This window comes from Ochotona princeps, chromosome 3 (genome assembly GCF_030435755.1).
Source record: "Ochotona princeps isolate mOchPri1 chromosome 3, mOchPri1.hap1, whole genome shotgun sequence".
NCBI lineage: Eukaryota > Metazoa > Chordata > Mammalia > Lagomorpha > Ochotonidae > Ochotona > Ochotona princeps.
This window is the reverse complement of record NC_080834.1, coordinates 42,983,226-42,998,847: the sequence shown is the minus strand read 5'-3', so window position 1 is coordinate 42,998,847 and position 15,622 is coordinate 42,983,226.

Here is a 15,622-nt window from a genome sequence, read left to right as displayed (position 1 = left end):
CCCTGAAAGTTGTGTTTTGAATTTCTGTACAAACAAAAATAAAACAAATAAAAATATGGGAAAAATCAAGTGGGGAGAAGTTGAACCTTCATTATCCATTGTGAAACAAGGACTGGGTCATTCACCCTCTAACACTTTGTAATTCTTATACTAGTTTTAGATATGTAAAAGTTAAAATAAAAATAGAATCAGTATTTTTGTAGGCATTCATTAGAGCATATATGCATACTTATCTATTCTGGATAGATATTAAAATTAGTAAACTAGTAAATCCAAAAGAAAAACTATGTATATTGGTTATATAATCCTCAGCATTTGAATAGATTTGTGGCTGATCAAACCATGCTTCTGTAGAGTCATTTAGGGGAGATTTGTATGTAAGCCTCTAGGTAAAAACACTCCTCTCTCTCCATGCAAACACAGTCTATCACTGCAAGATAATTTGTTTGTGGCTGATTGGCTTTATGCATAATATGTTCTTCTGATATGTCTCATGTTTTCATCCAAGGATCTGAAAAGTCTAACGTGAGAAAACTTTGCAGTATAATTCCTCTTAAAAAACTACATCCTGTACCATATACCTTTAATTTTATTTTAGATGATGATAAAAACACAGGATATAATTATGTGTTTGTATGTATAAACTAGTATATTTTTTATTAATGTTGATGTCCAAATTCCAAAATGTATTTATTATTACTATGCTTGCTCATTCAAAAAATGACAGAAATCCAAAAATATGAAATAGTTTCTAGGTTAAATGAAGATGTAACTTCTAATAATTATTCTAGCTTAAAGCTTCTCCAAAATGTTCAGGAAGTTCTGGGTTTTGTGGTGTAACATGTAGAGCTTTAGTCTGTTCTATTCCTGGTCACTTCACCGACACACCAGATTCCTTCTTGCTTTGTCTGGTGATGCAATAGATCCTGAGCACCAACCACAGCAAGCAGGTGTGTTGGGCTTAGAACTGGTGCCCATATGGCATCTGGGTGTGTGCAAGACTAAGATTCTAGCTGCTAGGCTACTGTGCCAGGCCCTAAACATGTTTTTAAATTTGATTTCCCATAACCTTTTTATGTGCACTTATATTTTCATAGATATATATACATGTTTGTGTATATACACATATATATATATATGTTTTCCTATTGACATAGAATTTAAGTATGTCAAGAAGTAGTCAAAATGAACACATACTGCAGTTTGGAGAGAAAATGGCCCCAAAACAGAAATTAAACAGATTCAAGCCATGTCCTTATTGGTTATGAAAAAGTAATTCAAGGTTAGAATATATTCCTTAGTGTAAACAACATGAAAAGTGTCTGGCTCACTGTTTGAAATACATGTGCCGTTTTGTGTGTGCTCAAGGATAATAGTCGGAGAAGAGATACGTAATTGCAATAGTCAAACAACTAGTCAAGCTATTGTGCTCATGCAGGTGACAGATGAACAGAGGAGCGACAGAGGGAAGTAGGCAGATTCAAGATGCTGAAGCAAAGAAAAGTAAAACCTAGAGATAAACAGTAATAACAGAGTAGCAGTAGTAATGGAGACATAGTAACATGAATCAGCATTTTCATGTTTGGGGTATCAGCTCATAGATCGTTTCGTTGATCCATTTAGATTTGATTTTTGTAAAGGGTATATGGTAGAGGTTTTCTGTCAAATTTCTGCACATATAGATCAGATTTTTCAGCACCATTCACCCAAAGACTGGTATCAGCTCATTCATCAAAGATCACTTAGTTGTAGAAGCGAGAATTCAAATAGAAAAAGAAGAGACTCTGAAGAGCTATATGAACAAAGATGGAGGCGTAACTTCTGAGTTCAAGACACAATGCATGCTAGTTAATCAAAACATCTTGCTACTAGCACCAAAACTGATGGACTAATGGAGCAAAATATAAACCCTGGAAATTAATCCATGCGTTTAAAATCAATTAATGGTATCTTAATAACATCTATATAGTTTTAAAGATTTATTTTTATTGGAGAGGCACATTTACAGAGAGGAGAGACAAAGATTTCCCATCCATGTGTTCACTCCATAAGGAGCTGCAATGATTGAAGAGCTGATCCAAAGCCAGGAGCCAGGAGCTTCTTCAAGTTATCACACATGGGTACAGGGTATCAAAGCTTTGGACCATCCTCTACTGCTTTCCCAGGTCACAAGAGAGCTAAATGGGATGTGGAACAACTATGAATTGAACATGTGTCTATATGGATTGCCGGTGCATCCAAAGCGAAGATTTAGCTGTTGAAACATCGTGCTGTGCCCCATAAGTGCATCTCACAAATAAAATTAACTTGGCACTTTTAAAATTTTGACAACATTGGCTTATGAAGTCTTAGATTGGATAAAAATGAAGAACACATCTTTCATTTGTTTATAAAACAATACATTTAATGGGAAGTATAATGTGCATTTGCTAAAAGGAAGTCTTCCTGATTCTGAAAGAGGGTGGTATAATTATTTTTCAGGATAACTTTTTTTCAAAGATTTATTTATTTTTATTGGAAAGGCAGATGGACAGAGAGGAGGAGAGACAGAGAGGAAGATCTTCTGTCCACTGATTCACTCCCCAAATAGCCGCAACGGCTGGTGCCATGCCGATCTGAAGCCAGGAGCCTGGAACCTCTTCCGGGTCTCCCATGCAGGTACAGGGTCCCAAGGCTTTGGGCCGTCATTGACTGCTTTCCCAGGCCACAAGCAGGGAGCTGGATGGGAAGTGGAGCTGCAGGATTAGAAATGGCGCCCATATGGGATCCTGGTGAGCCCAACCCGAGGATGTTAAGCGCTATGCTATCTTGCCGGGCCCTAGGAAAACTTTTAGTGTAGTTCCTGTTAATGGCCTGTGAAAAGTAACTGACTTTCATTCTTTCATTAATCTGTAATTTCATTGTATATTTGTATGTTTTTTCTTGTTTTGGTGTCAGGGTAAAAATGTCTGTTTGATATTTTTTATTATTATTATTTCTCAAGATATGGTTTTGTAGTTATAGGGATTCTCCCCTCCACCTCCTCTTCTTCTTTCTGTGTTTCCCACCACCACCATTTCCCCCATATTATTACAATAGTACAGCCTTTCAACAACAGCCGTAAGTCCTGCATGCTGCCCTTTAAGGGGATCACAGCATTGAAGGTATAAGCAATGTTGGAAAATCTAGTATCAGATTGTCAAGGTAGGTTTAAGAATTCCATTAGGAGTCCTGCTTTTGTTCAGGTGTAGAGCTCTGAGCTATAGTGTATCTTCACTTCCTGGTATGTTATTCTCCATTATACAGTTCATCTATGAGAAAATATGTATATATATACATGTTTGCTATATATCTACATTTCTACATTTTCATTACTGTCACCCAATATCACAGAGAAAATATGATATTTTTCCTTTTGGCATTGACTTACTTCACTGAGCATAATAGTATCCAGTTAGGATCATTTTGTTGTAAGTGATAGAATTTCATTCTTTGTAATGGCTTACTAGTATTCCACAGAGTAGCTTTAACCCAGTTTCTTTAACCATTCCTTTTTACATGGACATCTGGGTTGTTTCCATGCCCTTGCTATGTGTATTATATTTCTATAAATATAGAGCAGCAGCATATTTTTCAAATGCAAGTTTCACTTCCTTTTGGGCATATTCCCAGGAGTGGAATAATTGGGTCATTATAATTTTTTTGATTTAAAGTCTGTTTTATCTGGTATAAATATATCAATTCCTCGTCATTTTTGTATCCATTTGTATAGAAAAAAATCCCACTCTTTCATTTTACATGAATCTATTTTGGAAATGAATTTCTAGAATGCAGCATGTAGTTGAGTGATAAATTTTTAATCATTCAATCTGAATATCTTAGCTGCAAGATTAAATTAAATTAAGTTTATCAATGTTAATCAATTAATTAAATTTGATTCACTTCCTTCAACATGCCTGGTTAGTATTGATAGATAAGATTATGTAACTGCAATTTTGTTGATTAGCCACTGATTATTCCTACTCTGTGAATGTGGAATGTCATATGTTTTCACAATGTTTATTTCTAACATATGACTCTTCACATTTATTTTAAGGCTGGTATGTTGGTAGTGAATAGTCCCAATTTATGCTTACCTGGGAAATACCTTCTTTTGTTAGGAGCCACAGACTTATGGGCCTTAGACTTGGCCTACCTGACAGCCTGTTGCGTTGCAAAGCCTGCCTTGGGCAAGCAGGGCCACAGCAAGCAGGATATTAGGCCAGAACACCCTGTGCAAAGCAAGAGGAATAGAACCTCCACCCTTGTTCCTGTTCAAATGATTAGTTCCTCCCCTGTTTCAATACAGATGATTAGTTCCTCCCTGTTTCAATATAGATGACTAGTTCCTCCCCTGTTTCAATGAAGATAATTACTTCCAGGAAACCCTTCCCCTTCTCCTCATCCCCTAGAGAATAAGGTATATATATGAGGAGTAATAATGAAGAGAGAGGCACTCTTTTCCACCCAGTACAAGTGTCCCTGTGTTTCTTGGGCCAGCAGCCCAGGGGCTAGCAGCCCGGCATTCCCAGTCCACCCTCAGGGTTTGAGCTTCGTGTCCTGCAGGTCGGGACGTTCTTTCTTTCACTTCTAGATGATAAGTTCAGCACACATGAAGATCTTCATTGGTGTTTCTCCTTCTTTTTCTGCTTCTACTACTTTTTTCCTCTTTTCTTCTGCTTCTTTTGTTTCTTGTCTCAAGCTGTAAATATAAAATCACACTGTATTCTGGTATAGGTAGTTTCCGTTGAGAAATCTATCTATAGTCTCATTTCCATTCTTTTAAGAACACCTTGAATATTTTTTTGTGGGCCCGGCAGCGTGGCCTAGCGGCTAAAGTCCTCACCTTGAACACCCCGGGATCCCACATGGACGCCGGTTCTAATCCAGGCAGCTCCACTTCCCATCCAGCTCCCTGCTTGTGGCCTGGGAAAGCAGTTGAGAACGACCCAAAGCCTTGGGATCCTGCACCCGCGTGGGAGACCGAGAAGAGGTTCCTGGTTCCCGGCATCGGATCGGCGCGCACCAGCCCGTTGCGGCTCACTTGGGGAGTGAATCATCGGACGGAAGATCTTCCTCTCTGTCTCTCCTCCTCTCTGTATATCTGACTTTGTAATAAAAATCAAATAAATCTTTAAAAAAACAAAAAATATTTTTTTGTTATTAATGATTCATTACCAGAAATATAATTGCCAGGCAATTTTTTTTTAAAACTTCAACCATCCTTTCTGCTGTGTCTACAAGTGATACCATGAGCTAATGTTCAGTCATTTACAGGGTTAAAAAGTGACTATGAGTGGAATGTGGGATTTGCAGAATTGTACCTTCTATCTCCACATAGTGAGGTGTTTGTTACATTGGGGATTGTGACAACCTTTGCCTCCTTCTCCATGCGTGCAAGACAAATGGCTGTGCATTCCTGTCAGGATTGAAAGTTGGGTGATGTTGAAGCTTCTGGTACAAATACCTGTGGCTTTGAGATTATGGTGTGGAGGTGCCTTTCCTATTATCCTGCTAGGAATGTGTAACTGGTGCTGGTGTTTGTAACACAAAACCTCAATCCTAGCTCTGGGAGTGAAAGAAACTCTTCTCCAGTTCTACTGGATGATTATAAAGTATGCAGGAGATTTTTTTTTTTTTTTATGAAGAGGTATGATCTGGAATGGTGGAATACTGGCAGGTTATTCACTAGATTCCAGTTAACAGATTTAGTGTGTTAGATGAAATCAGTGCAGTTACAGTTCTGGCATTGCAACATAAAAGGTGGTCATTACATATGCTCAAGAGTGGGGCACAGGTGTTGAGGGTGGGAAATCAGGGTGATACTGGTAGAGCACTCCAGATACTCCAGGTGAGGAAATCATTCCAACTACTGTAATACTTTCAACAGTCCTAGTTATCGAAGACATTGACAGAACTGTACCCTCCCCTGTCCCGGCTTCTCAGGCAGTAGCCCAGGGGGATGCAGATTTTTGCCTGGCCTCCCAGCACTGTGATCTATGAAATCTAAAAGGAATACTTTAGGTAGAGTCCAGAATATTTATGGATTACTAGTGGTAGTAGCTGATAACTCCTCTGGATCATATAAAATGAAAGATCCTAGCTCTGAGCCTTAGTTTCAAATTCCACAAAGTTTAAGGTCTTGTAAATGTTCCCCACTATTGTCCTGGCTGCTTCTGTTCGAAGCTGAACAGAAATAAGCTATGTGACTTTACACAGTTAATTAAGTTTAGTGCTTAATTGGGGTGGAGTGTATTGGACAGGAAGCAGGCAATGCAATGCATTAGTTTTGAACAAAGTGATTAACTCTTTAGGATGGAATTGAAATCAGATGGAGGCTTTGCAGTTTTCTTCATTAAAACTCCTTGTGTCAGGGGCATATCCATTTCCTGTTATGTTGATTTGGGAAGATGGAATCTCCAAGTCAGCAACCAGTAGCATAGATTCAAAGTGTGGTTGCCACTAGAACAATAAATTAAAATTTGCAGGCCCAGTATAGTGACTCATTGGCTGAATTCTCACGTTGCTAACACAAGGATCCAACGTGGGTGTGGTGGTTCATGTCCTAGGTGCTCCATTTCCCATCGAGTTTCCTGTTTATGGTTTGAGAAAATAGTGGAAAATGTCAAGACCTTGAGATCCTTCACACGTGTGGGAGATCTGGCAAAAGCCTCTGATTTCTGGATTCAGATTGGCTAGTGTTGCCATTGAGACCACTGGGGGTATGAACCAGCCAGTGGAAGATCTTTCTGTATCACATGCTCTCCATGAATCTAATCCACCTTCCTGATACAAATAAATCAATCTTCTAAAAATAAACTTCACTATTTGCATTTTACACAGAGCTTTCCAAAAAGTGGATAAATCTTAACAATACCCACTTAAACAAGTAGTTCAAGTTAATTTCAAAAGTAAGATTTAATGCATCAAACCTGTTAAGGGACAAAGTAGTTCTTACCACAACTTGCACATTGTGGAAAAATGTATAATATTAGTCTGATCCGTTTTTTAAAATGAATTCAAACCAATAATTATCTTCAAAACAATCTGACACACATTCTCCCAAATTATCATGGTGGAAGGGCAAACCAAAGAACTGATTAAATCAATCCCAAGATAGAGAAGTTTTAAACAGGGTGAGGGAGGCTGAACCCTGAAACTTCTATTGAAAAAGAAATTAATTGGAAAACTAGCAAAAATAATAAAAAAATGAGAGATAATTTGTATTATAGTTACTGCTATCGCTTCTAATATTCTGATTTATATAATGTGTAACAATTATGTTTTTGAAATGTAACATAATCTATTAACTGTTTAAAATTCCCAATAGCCAATTCTCCAAAAATTTTATAGGTCTGTTAATTTCAAAATATTGCAAATAACTTACAGAAACTCAACATATTAACTGAATTATTTATTTCCTGATGGCATAAAAGTATGTAACAAAATATGGATGCTGCCAACAAAACATTGCTACTGTGGAAATCATTTCGTTTTTGGTGTGTAATATGCCATTCAACGTGTGCTTCAACCAAGTACTTTTTTTTCAAGATTCCTTGGATCTGCTGGTGGGAGTTTAAATCGTCTGCTTAGGCAATCTTTCTTTTGTAGTCTTTCATGTCAGTTTGAGGTTTTTTGGCCTAATTTGTTGTTGGGATGCATTTCTTGAGATGTGTCGATTTGTTTGGAAGTGATATTTCAACCTCCGGAAAGCAAGCTGGGGAGTTGGCTAACTGATTGCCTTGGGGTTATAGGAATAGAGCAAGGACAAGTCCCGAAGTTTCACAAGCCTTTGTTCATCTCTTGCTGTTCCCTTAAAAAAAAAAAAAAAAAAAATTCACAACAAAGCATTTGTCTTAAAAGTGGACTGCATTCCATTTTGAAAAATGGCTGTGGTTAGTTTTTTAATAACTTACCATGCCTACTCAATTAATTTTATTTATGCATTCTTTTTACATAAGGGTGTTTTCCTTTGTGCTGGAAATGATTGTTTCATGGCTGTAAATTAAATCTGCTTTGAACTATCTTCATATGTAATACAATGTGGAATTTTCAAAAACTCGGTATCTGCTTAACATTTAAACAACTGCAACAGGTACAATAGTCTAGATGAGCAATGATTGGTGTCCCGGCTGCTCTGTTTACCATCTAGCTCCTTGCTTGTGGCCTGGAAAAGCAGAGGTTGACCCAAAGCCTTGGAAACCTGCACACACATGGGAAATTTGGGAGAAGTTACTGGCTTAAGATCAGCTCTGCTCCTCGCATTGCAACCAACTGGGGAGTGAGACAGCGGATGGAAGATCTTCTTTCTGTAAATCTAAATTTTCTTTTCTTTTCTTTTTTGAGATTTATTTTATTTATTTATTTATTTATTTATTTTTGCAAAGTCAGATACACAGAGGGGAGGAGACAGAGAGGAAGATCTTCCGTCCAATGATTTACTCCCCAAGTGACCACAACGGCCGGTATTGCTCTAATCAGAAGCCAGGAGCTAGGAACCTCCCCCAGGTCTTCCATGAAGGTACAGGGTCCCAACAAAATCGTACCTCACAATCCAAGGCTTGGGCTGTTGGGCTGTCCTCGACTGCTTTCCTAGGCCACAAGTAGGGAGCTGGATGGGTAGCGGGGCAGCTGGGATTAGAACTGGTCCCATAAGGGATCCTGGTGCATTCAAGACGATAACTTTAGCCACTAGGGCCCTGTGCAGGGCCCTGTAAATCTTTTAATAAATCTTTTAAAAAATTTAAACAATCGTTAATTGATTAAATAAAATAATGAATTAACTTATAAAAATGAATAAAATTGTGAGACGACACAAAATCTAATCTATTTATACATAAATTTTAAGCTATATTCAAATGACATTTGTAATTTTCTATATGGCTTTATGTTAAATTTCCATGTGTCTAACTGGTGACATGTTATAAATCATTTGTTTTGGCTACCTCTACTTTCCCGTTCCTCTGGACTTTTACTTCCAGAAGAATCTTTATGTACTTGCTTTTTTAATCAGAGGAACAAATGCTACATTCCTTAGTGCTTTTCTATTTCCAAAATAGTAATCTGCAATAAAATATAATATGTACGCTTACTTATTCAGGCACTTATTAAATTTCTACAATGGGGTAGAGAAAAAGCCATTTTAAAAAGCACATTAACAAATGGTAGACTATTATTTTATCACTTGTAGTGTGCCAAAAAGTTACTATTGCTTTGTTTTCCAGTTTTATCACTTAAAATCAGCATCTCCAATGGTTAAAAAAAAAAATGAAGCTTGTACTTCAAATTGGATAATGAGGTTTTTTAAGTTGTTCATTTATTTTATTTATTTATTTTTTTTTTTGGAAAGGTAGATATACAGAGAGGAGGAAAGGCAGATCTTCCCTCTGATGGTTCACTCCCCAATCTGCCGCAGTGGTTGGAGCTGAGCCAATCTGAAGTCATGAGCCCGGAGCTGCTTCTGGGTCTCCCACACAGGTTCAGGGTCCCAAGGCTTTGGGCCGTCCTCGACTGCTTTCCCAGGCCACAAGCAGGGAGCTGGATGGGAAGCGGAGCCGCTGGCATTAGAACAAGTGCCCACATGGGAACCCAGAGTGTTCAAGCGAGCGCTTCAGCAGCTATGCTATCGCAATGATGACTTTTTAAAGAGTACATTGGAATTTTAAATTTGCAGAGAAGAATAATGAACAATTTTATCACAATTAAGTTAAAGTAAGGCATGCCTGGTAAAGAAAAATCACTGATGTTTGAAATTGAAATACATAAAATTTTTTTTTTAATTTTAAGGAAAATATCTGTCTTTATTCTCTATTTTATATGCAGAAGACTGTACAATGCAAAATTAATTTTAAACAAAATTTATAGTTACAACCATGAAACCACAAATAACCTGGATTCTTTTGTATAACAGGAAACATTCCCCCTGCAACGCATCATATCTGTTTCTCTTTAATTGACGTTTAAATGTGAGAAGCAATTTTATTATATGTCTTACTCATAAATTACTTTATTTTTTTTCATGAATTACTTTAGCAAAGCAGCCAGTAAAAAGAATTTTAAAAATCCATAGAGCTTGAATATTTTTTTAACATTTTATTATTATTGTTATTATTTTATAATACAGTTTCATATTCCCTTATCCCCTCCCCAGTTCCCCAAGAAGGTTCTTGATTTACATTTCTTCAGCTACACATTAGTCATTTAATAGCATGTTATTTAACTTCTTGATGTTGTTAACTTCTTTTTTCTCCCAGATGTTGATTTTGTTTTGTGGCTCTTCATTTAAGGGGATGTATAGTAGCTGTGTAATGGAGACTGTCATATCTAGTAACATGTCATTTAACTTCAGGCATTGTAAATTTCTATTTTTCTTTTTATTGTTGATTTTGTATCATGACTTTTCATTTAAGGGGATGTATAGGAGCTTGAATATTAGAATGATTGAGTTTATTACTGCTTTTTATCTCATTATCTGTGTCCTGGCATACATACGCATGTACATATACATATATGTATTGCAAAACAATTGGGGAAAAACTAAATTACTAGTGCTAGTCAAAAAATGTGTGCTGTCCAACACTAGTCTCTCTTAAGATTTCTCTTAATGAAATCCACATTGAGAAGTTACTTTGCAGTTCTTTGGTTTCACAGAAGTACAATAATTTTAGTCTAAGTTACTAATACTTATTAAAAAAAACTTTCTAAAAATCCCTCAAGTTGAAAAGAAAGTAAGAGACAAAAGAAAATTTAATTTACTCTTATCACAGTTTCCTTTCCTCATTTATTTTCCACAACGAACCTATTCCTGAATAATTGATAATAAGCACCTAAATTAACCAATGTCCCTCTAATCAAGTTGGGAAAATAAAAGAATTAATAGAATTTTCAGTTGTTTTATTTTCCCTTCTTGGGACCATTAACTTTCTCTTTGTAAGTAAAACTTGAAAAAAAATCATTAATTAAAATAAACAGTAGTTACCCTGCAAATAAATGACTCCTATTATGCAATCAAAGCAAGCCATCTCCATGGCATGCAAACTACGATCAGAGGCAGCTATTGTGCAGAGTAAGCGAAAAATAAGCACAGCACAAATCTGTCTGTCAAGCCCCAGGAAGCTACAATTGTGCAATAGTAATTTTTTTCTTATCAAACCAATCCAAATATAGGAAAACAATCAAAGCTAACACATTAGTTATTTGATAAGTGACCTATAAAGGCAATACGCAGCGTATGGTCGACATTTCTCAAGATAGCTGTAAGTACTGCGGCATAACTCCAAAGTGTTTCGGCACAGCAGGAAGCTTGCACAAACAGTGGTTCATCTTGTTTTGAGCTATAACCACTATAAAGCAGCATTGCAAATGGTATGTTTCTGGTTTGAAATGGATTATCTCCTATATTTCTCCCCCAAAATTTAATTTTATCTGGATGGTAATATTGAAACCAAACTGAAAGTTTAGAAGACTAAAAGCCTCATGTTTGTGAACTATGTTGAATGATTTCTTCTTGCCTTCTTTTGATTCTTCACAATGAAACATACTAATTCCGCCTAAATAAAACTTGCTAAGATATATTTAGTCTCTTGTGGTTGATGTAACTCAGGATAGACAGTCCCAGTACTTATTTTCCTCTCCATTCTTTCATTTTATTTGGCTAGAAAAAGTTTTTATTTGTTAATTTGAATCTGCTCACGTACCATTAATGCTGGAGAAGATACTTTTGCATCAATAATTTCAGAGCCATAAAATGTAAGCATGGTTTGGCTGCTGTTAGAAAAATTACACTCCAGCCTTAGCTATTTCACCTTTCCCTCTCCAGGTCTACCTTGCACCTCACCTCTATTTTTCAAAACTCCTTTGCCATGTTCTTTTTTTTTTTTTTTAAGATTTTTTTTTTATTGGAAAAGCGGATATACAGAGAGGAGAGTCAGAGAGGAAGATCTTCAGTCCAATGATTCACTCCCCAAGCTGCCGCAACAGCTGGAGCTGAGCCAATCCGAAGCCTATTGCCAGGAATTCTTCTGGGTCTCCCACACGGGTGCAGAGTCTCAAGGCGTTGGGCCGTCCTCAATTGCTTTCCCAGGCCACAAGCAGGGAGATGCATGGGAAGTGGGGCTGCCGGGATTGGAACCGGCACCCATATGGGATCCTGGCGCATACAAGGTGAGGACTTTAACCACTACGCTCCAGGCCCTCCTTTGCCATTTTCAATCTCACCCTCATATCTTGACTGCCATTTTCAATTTTTTCTGATAAGGTCAAGCTATTAATCAAAAATCCTACAAAATATCATTTCCATAGCCATAGCCAAATCTACATAACCAAAATTTGTATCACATGGTCTGTTTTCCTCCCAGTTTCTCCCAATATATAAATCCGTATTTTGGATACTCTTTCTGTCACTGTCACCCCCTGACATATTTAGGACATTTATACAAAAAAAATCTCATTCTTCTAGCCTTATTTACATTCTCTTCTGGACCGTAGAGTTTCCTATGAGAGGAGAGCTGTGAGTCTAATTGTCAATCCTCTATATATCAATCAGTTTTTTTGAAGTGTGCATTTAATCTCAAATGAAGAAAGCTTGATTATCATATGCCATGGTGAAATGTTTTTGGTTAACTCTTTTGGGGGTTCTGTGCCCATCCTGAATTCTGTTTCCTAATTCTTTCTCCAGATTAGGGAAAATTTATTTTATCATTTCAATAAATACATTTTAAAATCTATTTTCTCTTTCTATACCTTCTGGAACTCCCATAGCTCTTATATTTGGCCATTTAATAATGTTCTTTAATTCTTGGATACTTTCTTAGTTTGACCCAGTTCCTCTTCCAGCTTTTTGATTGTTTCACCACTTTTGCAAGAAATATCTTTCAATTCTGAGATTCTTTCTTCTGCCCCATTCATTCTATTTTGGAGACCTTCCACTGAATTTTTAATTTGTTCCAATGTGACTTCCATTTCGAAGAATTCTGATTGATTTTTCTTTCAGTGTTGCTATTTCCTGTGTAACCTATTTCTTGAACTCCTTACATTTTTCTCCTTGTTGATGAGAAGTTTTATAACAAGTGTTTTGAATTCTTTATCACACATTTTATTGATGTATTCTTCAGTTAACTATGAAGTTGGCAAATGCTTTTGCTCCTTTTAATGAGAGCCTTCAATAAATATTCTTTGTGCCCCATCTCTTCTTTTGCTTTTGGTCATTTTTACTTGTACTTAGCAGATCTTCTCCTTAGATTAGGTTTCTAAGCTGTTTCACCCATAGGTCTAGAGTTCTAATTTCCTGATTGCATTTAGTACAGGTTTTTTGTTCACAGTCACTTGTCCCACTCTCTCCAGTGAGTTTCAGGTCTGGATTCTTGTGTTATGCTTCCACTATGGTATCCATGGAACCAGCTCCTGGCTCAATTTTTCACAGAGAAACTGTCTCAAGTAAGTTCACAATAGCTTGCTCTTTCCCAACAACCTGTTGCCATTGATGTCCTGTTCATCTCATTCTTAAAAATCACTCAGAAATAAGAAAATACCTATTTTGCAGTTAGTATTCTTTCATCACTTTGGATTTTAAGTCTTTATTAGGCATCCCTTCACAGCATTGTTTTAAATATGTGCATTAAGTGCACGATGGGCTTTTTTACTTAATTCATTAGTGTTTATTTTAATTTTCTGGTTATTTTTCTAATTTTAAATTATCTTCATGCTTTATTGATAGCAGAAACAACCAAGCTAACAAACTACCATAAGTTTGCCTTTCATAAACCACAACCTAGAAAAATATGACCAAGGCATCACTGTACTTTCCAGTGATTTATAACTGAAAATTCCATCTTACCATTCCCGTTTGTTGCTTTTGTGCTGCCAGTACTGTTTATAATAAAACCATTGATAAGAAAACATTTTTTTTTTTTTACCATTTCACAAGGCAAAATCACTTCCAGGGAAACTGATTTCTGAAGTTGGTCCTCAGCAGGTAAAAAGAAAAAGCCAAGCTGCTTATTTTTAATGTCTAAAGCTAATCACATTTTTATGTACTTTTTTCCCACTTCATTGCAATTCCATAAATCACACTAGTAATTTCTTCAAGAAGGATACACTTTATGGAGAGGAAGGCTTTATTTTTTTAAAAAATTCACATAAAATTCCTTTCGTTACTAACCTCTGATATTATTAATTCCCACTGTGGTATTTTTCCAGCAACAAGACCTCTGAAAAGTACAATTCTTCAGAAAATTCATTAAAACCAGCCCATGAATGGCTTCCTGACTTAACCCTGCATGGGCAGTTTTACTCTCATCTTCCATCTTCAAAACACTAACCTTCCATTAGGTCTGAGGAGAGAAATCAGATTTCCAATTGACTGGATGATAAGAAGGACATTTCCCTTTTTTGAAAGCTTTGGATCCTGTTATTAATAAAAGTTTGAATTAGCACAGGTTTTCTTCACGTTAGATTTTAAGTGGTTTATGACTGTGCAGAGAAATGGAAAAAAAGTATATTGAATTGAAAAAAAAATCACACTGTGTTCCATGGTGAAATTAAAAATGAGTTAAGCCCTGCAGAAAATATAATTGATGATGGGCTTATAGTTGCTTATTTCCTTAGCACCTGCTTTACAAAACAAATGTTAGGAGTCTCATTTTACTTTATGTAGGAAATGTATCACCAATCTTAATAATTATGGTCTGGGAGAAAATTACAGTCATATATGGAAGAGTATAAAGTTACTTCTCAAGCTCAACAAATTTTATTTTAGTTACTTCAGTATTTTATTTATTGGCATAAACTCTAACAACCAAATACTTGTGATTATTGAGACAATGACAGCAATTTTATTTTGAATTACATTAAAATGTTTATAAATATTAATTTTTATTTATTTTAAGGACAGATACAGTGGAGTAGAGACAGCAAGAAAAAAAGAACTAGAAGAGAGAGAGAAGTCTTTCTTCAGCTGATTCACCTCCCAAATGTTACAAAATCTACATTTGAGCTAGAAAATTTCACAGCCAGATGAAGTCAAGCGCCTGATCAAAGATTGAGAAGATTGAGTTTTCTTTCTTCTTCCTTTTTCTCTTTCTTTCTTCCTTCCTTCCTTCCTTCCTTTCTTTCTTTCTTTCTTTCTTTCTTTCTTTCTTTCTTTCTTTCTTTCTTTCTTTCTTTCTTTCTCTTTCTTTCTTTCTTTCTTTCTTTCTTTCCTCCTCCTCTTCCTTTTCTTCCTGCTTTCTCTTCTTCCTCTACTTCTTCTAAATTTGGAAATACAGATTTTTTTTAATCCATTTATTTATACTGGAAAAGCAGAGTTACACAGAGAGACAGGAAGACACAGCAAGAGATCTTCCACCTGATGATTCCTTCCAAAAATGACCACAATGCTGAGTGCTGGGCCTACCTGAAATCAGGAGCCTGGAGCTTCTGGGTCTCCCACGTGGGTGGACAGCCCTTTGCTGCTTTCTTAGACTAAAGTGGAGCAGCTGGGGCTGGATCCAGCACCATGTGGGGTCTGGGCATTTGTGTGGAGAAGCTAACCTTCCTATGCCACCACACCAACCCCCACATGTTGAGTTTCAGCAACTCTAGCATTTACCTTGCATTTACTTGAATC